Source organism: Equus quagga, chromosome 7 (genome assembly GCF_021613505.1).
Source record: "Equus quagga isolate Etosha38 chromosome 7, UCLA_HA_Equagga_1.0, whole genome shotgun sequence".
Taxonomy (NCBI): Eukaryota; Metazoa; Chordata; class Mammalia; order Perissodactyla; family Equidae; genus Equus; species Equus quagga.
The window spans coordinates 15,792,317-15,798,599 of record NC_060273.1 but is presented as its reverse complement, the minus strand read 5'-3'; the positions used below and the strand labels follow the sequence as shown (position 1 = coordinate 15,798,599).

At 48.9% G+C, this 6,283-nt stretch overlaps 1 non-coding gene across 1 annotated transcript; it reads right to left on the bottom strand.

Annotated features, from left to right (window-relative positions):
* Positions 1 to 3,083: 3,083 nt before the first annotated feature.
* On the bottom strand, positions 3,084 to 3,165 carry TRNAL-UAG (transfer RNA leucine (anticodon UAG)). The gene has a single exon. It is a non-coding gene; the product is annotated as a tRNA-Leu (tRNA).
* Between the last annotated feature and the right edge of the window lie 3,118 nt (positions 3,166 to 6,283).

The window sequence follows — 6,283 nt, the reverse complement described above, 5'->3', positions numbered from 1 at the left end:
TTAGTTAATCAGAGCTAACGTGGCCATCGTGGGTGTGGGCATTGCTCTTGTGTCCCTCTCTGCTGATCAATGAAGAAAGTTTGCAAAGCAGCTAAAAAGTGTATGCTCCTCTTTGCTAAGTTGAATTGCGTGTGTAAATATAATTTTTTAAAGCTCAATAATAATCCTTTATGTCTGTTTAATGCTTGACAGTTTGAAAGGACTTTCATCTATATGCTCTTATTTCGTTCCTTCTTAGGGCCACCCTTACAGTAGGATTTATTACTCATTGTATAGATGAGGAAACTGAGGTCGTGTCTAACTTCAAAGAGGGGACAGCGTGGGGGTTCCTGCTCTGCAGCTGGGGTAATTTGGAGGAGCTGCCCAAGGCCCACTGGCCTAAACACACACACGGTCGTTTCTGCTCTTCTGCATCCGGGCTGTGCCAGGGCTTGGGCTGCACTCTGGGATCCACTTCCGTCTCAGATCCACAAACCTCGGGCCATCTGGGGCTGGCAGTTCACGGCCTCCCTTTCTTCTCAGTAATACAGCTGTGTCTACACTCACCTCCTTCTCTGACTTTTCTCTCTCTACTAATCCTGAGACATCTGTTCTTAGGGCAGGAAAACAGGCTTTCCCTGTTCACGGAATCTTCTAGACATTTTACTGCCAAACCTCAGCTTGTGAAACCCAAAAGCAAAATCAATTCCTTTGTTTTCTGGATTTCTCTAAGTCATCTCTGCCCTGCGGCTCCGAAAGTATAATGTCTGAACCCTGGGGCTGGAGGTGGTGTGGGTCACTATGCCAGGAAAGCTTCCTTCCTCTCACGTGACTTTACCCAATGGAAAAGGACCAAAGCACCTCCACCCAACAGACAAACTGAGCCCGTGAGTGTTTTAGAAGCTGCCCACATAACCAGCTCTCCATCAGGTTCTGAGAGGGCAAGCAGGAGGAAGTCCTAGCTTTCTTGGAGACACTGAAGCATCATGCATGCAGAAAACAGAGTTGTTGCTGTGGGCAGCCCAAGGCAACACAGCCAATCAGAATGGACCATCAAGGTAAATTCATAAGCTTTCCATTGTGGGTGCTGAAGCTGTTCTCCACTGTAGACCCAATGCCAGGTGTCTAAAACATCGTCGTCTCTCTCATCTTAAAAATATCCTCCCTTGACTCCCCATTCTCTCTCTCACTACGGCTCCCATCCCTCTCCCCTCCTCAAAATCAAATTTGATGATGAGTTGTCCACACTTATGTTTCCATTTCTTCTCTTCAACTCATTCCAAAATGACTTTAATCAAGGTCATCAATAACCTTGCCCATGAATCATAAATCCAATGGATATTTTTCAGCCTTCATCTTCTCAAGCCTCTTAGCAGCATTCAACATGGTTGGCTACTCCTTCCTTCTTGTCATATTCTTGGGCTGTGTGACACCACACCTGTTTTCCACCTATGCCTCTGGCCAGTCCTTCTCCATCCCCTTCACTGTCTCCTCTTCCACGGCCCTCCCTTCAAGATGATGTTTCTCAGGACTCCGTCTTGGCCCCTCTGCTGTCTGCACACTCTTCCTGGGCGAGTTCATCCATTCCAAATCCTCAGTCTCCAGTGCCTCCCAAATCCATATCATTTGTTCCCAATGTCCTCTTGACCTCCAGACTTCTGTGTCCAACCTCCCATTCAACCCCATGTCCCACATCTCAAACTCAGTGTGAATCAAACTGAGATCATCTTTTCCACAAACTTCCTCTTCATCCTCTGCAACTTTCTAGGGAAAAGGAAAAGCACCACCATCCAACCAGTAGTTCAAGCCCAAAAGTTAGTCAACACTTTTAACACCTTCCTCTTCTTCATGTCTTAATCAGTGAGTTCTGTCAGATCCACTTCCAAAACGTCTCTCTGACCCACCCCTTCTGTCCTACACACTGTCCCAGCGATGGCACGAGCCACTCTTCTTTTTCCTGGACAACTGGAGCAGGCTTCGAATGGAACCTCCTGCTCCTATTGCCAGAGGGAACTTTCTAAATCCAAAATTGGAACGTGCCACCCTCGGGCTTAAAACCTTTCAGTGGTTTCCGGGTGCCCCCAGGATCAAGTTCAAAGCTTTATCTTGACGTTTATGGCCCTCCTTGCCTAACACTTCAGCCTCATCACTTATCATTGGTCCACTGCTGCTCTCTGTCCCGCTGCCCGAAATCGCCCTCACAGCATCTCAGACTCACCAGGCTCTCATGCGCCTCTAGGCTTTTCCACATGGTGTTCCCTCTTCCTGGAACTCCCCTCTCCCACCTTCACATAATTAATGTCTCAATTTCAAGTCCCTGCTAAGTGTCACTTCCGTTGACCCTGGGCCAGGTTAGCATGCTGCACTGTATAACACTCCTCACAGGTATAATTAATGAAGTTACAATGGCTGACTGCGAAGACGTGTGTGTCTTGTTTTCTCTGTGGCATCAGGATGAACTTGGTTTCTGGCACATAGTAGGCCCTTCACAAATAGTCATTGAATGAATAAATAAACGAAGGTTCCCTAAACCAAGCCTGAAGACCAAGTAGGAGGTGGATCAATGAAGCTGGCACCCCAAGATTGGTACCCAGACGTGGGGCAGGCCCCCTGAAATCTCAGCCTCTCTTTAGGGTCACCTGACACCATTTCTCCGAACACAGATTTATGAAGTCAGCGGGAACTCTCTACAAGACACAGAGCCGGCCAGAAAGGGACCATCCCTAACTCAGGTCACGATTAAAATCATCCCCACCTAACCGTTGTCCTTGGGAAGTAAAGAAGCCCACTTCCTGTGGGCTCAGATCTTGAAGCATTAAGGTAAAGATGCAGGCAGGCTGTTGGGAACTTTTCCAGGTATCTCAGATACTTCCTCCTGGAAATAGAGGAACGTTTTTGGTGTTTTTGGTAGCAGGATTGGTGGGTTTGTGTACTAGGCTAGGGGGTGAGAGGGCCTGTGCTTCAGTTTCTTCCTCCCCAGTCCCCCATTCCACTAAAACAAACCGTACGGCTCAGAAAGGACAAACCGAGTAGAGAGATCGGGAGACAACGACAACAACGAATTTGAAGGGTTTAAGGCCGGAAAAGTGAAACCATCAAGGGTGTGGCAGCGGTGGGATTCGAACCCACGCCATCGAAATGACTGGAGCCTAAATCCAGCGCCTTAGACCACTCGGCCACGCTACCTCCCCTTCCTGACGTATTCTATCAAGACTATATTAGTGTAATGACGCTGCGCCTCACGTTCCGCGAGCTCCGCCTTCCTAGGTTTGCGCATGCCCAATGTCGCCCTGAAGTTTCCTGCACCCGTCAGCGCGTACTGATTCCTGGATGTCTTCCGGGCTTCGGAGTCACAGTGCTCTCGTGTCCGGCAGCAATAACTACAGTCGGGATGCCCATTAAAAAAGGAAAAAAGAGATGCAGAATGTTAAACATTAATATCCAGTCTTCACGTAGGTTTGCATTTTATTTTCCATGAGCGTGGTATACTGTCTATGGCCACCTGGGGGCAGTGCCGCGCTGCCGCTTCCTCCCAGCCAGCTTGCGGGTCCCGCGGGGAATCCGGGTTTACGCCGAACCCGGCCGGGTCCCCAGCCTGCGGATTCTCCAGCCCTGCCTCAGGTCACCTTTGCAGCCCAGGTGGCCTCACGGGCTGGCTCCTGCCCCCGCGATGTGAGAACCACGAGTCCAGGGAGGAGAATCATTGAACGTTGTTACAGGTCATTTGCAAGTGTGGGCTCCGTCAATCATAACTGTTATGCGCATCTTACAGAGGGAGAAACTCACGCTCAGAGAGGCTAAGTAACTTGTTTCAGTTGTCCCAGGCAGAGCCAGCATGCCCCAGCCTCCCAAGACCCAGTGTTCTTCTTTGCAGATGTGATTAAATTAAGGGCCTTGAAATGGGGAGAGTATCTTGGATTATCCAGGTGGGCCCAATGTAATCACAAGGGTCCTTATAAGAGGAAGGCAGGAATTAGAGAAGATGTGAAGATAGAAGCAGAGTTTGGAGTGGTGCAGCCACAAGCCAAGGAATGCGGCCAGCCTCTGGAAGCTGCAAAAGGTAAGGAAGCCCATTCTTCCCTTGAGCCTCCAGAAAAGAACATAAGGTGCCTGATACCTTGACTTTAGGACGTCGACCTGCAGAGCTGTAAGACAACTGTGTTATCTTAAACCACCAAATTAGAAGAAATTTGTTACAGCAGCAAGGAAACCAATACAGTAGGTAAACCCATGGGCTTGGGAAGCACACAGCCTGAGCCTTCACTGGATGTGTGACCTTAGGAAAGCTACTTCTCTCTGGGCCTCAGTTGCTCGTCTCTGTAATGGGATGATAGCAGGATCACAGGCTTTGCTATAAGAATTAAAGATTTTATTTTTTTCCTTTTTCTCCTCAAAGCCCCCCAGTACACAGTTGTATATTCTTCGTTGTGGGTCCTTCTAGTTGTGGCACGTGGGACACTGCCTCAGCGTGGTTTGATGAGCAGTGCCATGTCCACACCCAGGATTCAAACCAACGAAACACTGGGCCACCTGCAGCAGAGTGTGCGAACTTAACCACTCGGCCACGGGGCCAGCCCCTGCTATAAGAATTAAATTCATTCATTCTGGAAATATTTCTTGAGCACCTACAATGTGTCAGGCACTGTTCTGGGCTCTTGGCCACATCAGAGAACAAGTCAGACAAAGAATAAATGTAGTAATGTGTGTCACGCATTTAAACAGATACCTGGCACATAGTGAGGGGTGTAATGGTGGGGACTCCAGGGACCCGAGCTCTCCACTTCCTCCTCAATGTGCTCACCACGAGAGTATCTTACACGGCTGCTGATCACTCGGTGGTATTCCACAAACATCTCCCCTACTCCCCTGCCTCAAGCTGGTGTTTATGAGTCTCTCCTAATGACTGGGCCCTCCTAGAATGCCAATCCCAGGAGGGCAGGTGACAGTGTCTTGTTCGTCCAACAGTATATCCCCAGGGCCTGAAACAGTGTTGGCAGCCAGACCATTCCTTGAACCAGTGGTTTGGCATCCTTGGTTAAGGCCACTCCATCTTGCTATGTGGACTTAGACAAAGCCAGAGGTAAATGCTTCTGACTGGAGCTGCTCAACATGAGAGCTCACAGAACCTTTATCTGGACATGGCCAGACTGTGGTCTGCTCTACTGGAAGATCCCCGCCTGCAGCCGCAAGAAGGATGCAGAGATCTCTTTGGATAATCCCCCTACAATGACTCAAAGCATTCTCCAGTATTTGGACCATTTGCTAGCAGCAACCCTGCCCCCACCCCAACTCTCTCTCTGATAATTTAATTCAAGTGAACATTAATCCTACACTTAGTAGACCTGATCAGGAAAAAAGCAGGCCTTCTGTGAGAAGAGCTGTTTCCAGAGCTGCTCAGAACCCTCATGCCTGAGGCATTTCTCCAACAGAACAAAACTCCAGTGGAAGCAAGGCCGTGAGCTCATCTGCTCCAACGAGAGCATGGCTCCACCCGCCTGTCTCCCTACCGGGCTCCCACAGTCTTGCTGAGTCAGCTTCTCTGGTGATTTATGCCTTCAAGCCTGATGCTGCGAGAGCAGCTCCTATGCAAAGTCAGCCCCAGCCAGACAAGGGCTCAGAGGCCATAGAAACCAGAGCAGCTGGGCTCTGTTCAGTTTGGGGTTTTTTTGTTTGTTTGTTTGCTTTTAAGGGACATTTAAAAATAACTTTTGCGAAAGTAATACATGTTCCTTGTTGAAACTCGAGCAAAGAAGGAAAAACACAAATGAGAATATAAAGTTACCTTTAATTTCCCCACCCCGTTCAACTCTGTCAATGCTTTGGTAAAGGAAGGTGTAGGTTGTCTTTTTGCATTTGAAATGTAATGTAATGCATGCTCATTGTGACTTTTTCTTAAATGTCCAATCATATGTATAAAGTTAAGGGGAAATTCTCTCCCTCACCACCCCACTCCTTCACACCCAATTCCACAGCTCAGAAGTAACCACTGTGAAGAGCAACAGTTTAGCTGCATCTTTCCAGATCTTTTCCTATGCACGTGTATGGGCACAGGGAAGGAGAGGCCCAAACATGCCCCACTGGAACCCTGGGGTTTGCCTAGCACAAGGGCAAGGGAGAAACGCACCATCCCGAGGACAGCAGAGTGGTCATCGTATAGCCCTGCGAGGCTTTCTGTAGCTGCAGGTGGGCCGTCGATGGCTCTGCAATGGGCTTCGCTTCTCATGCTCAGTAGGCCCAGGACCTTCTGAGCCACGGAAGTGAGCCAAGGAGGCCTTCATGCTGCTGCTTGAAAACATCCCACTGT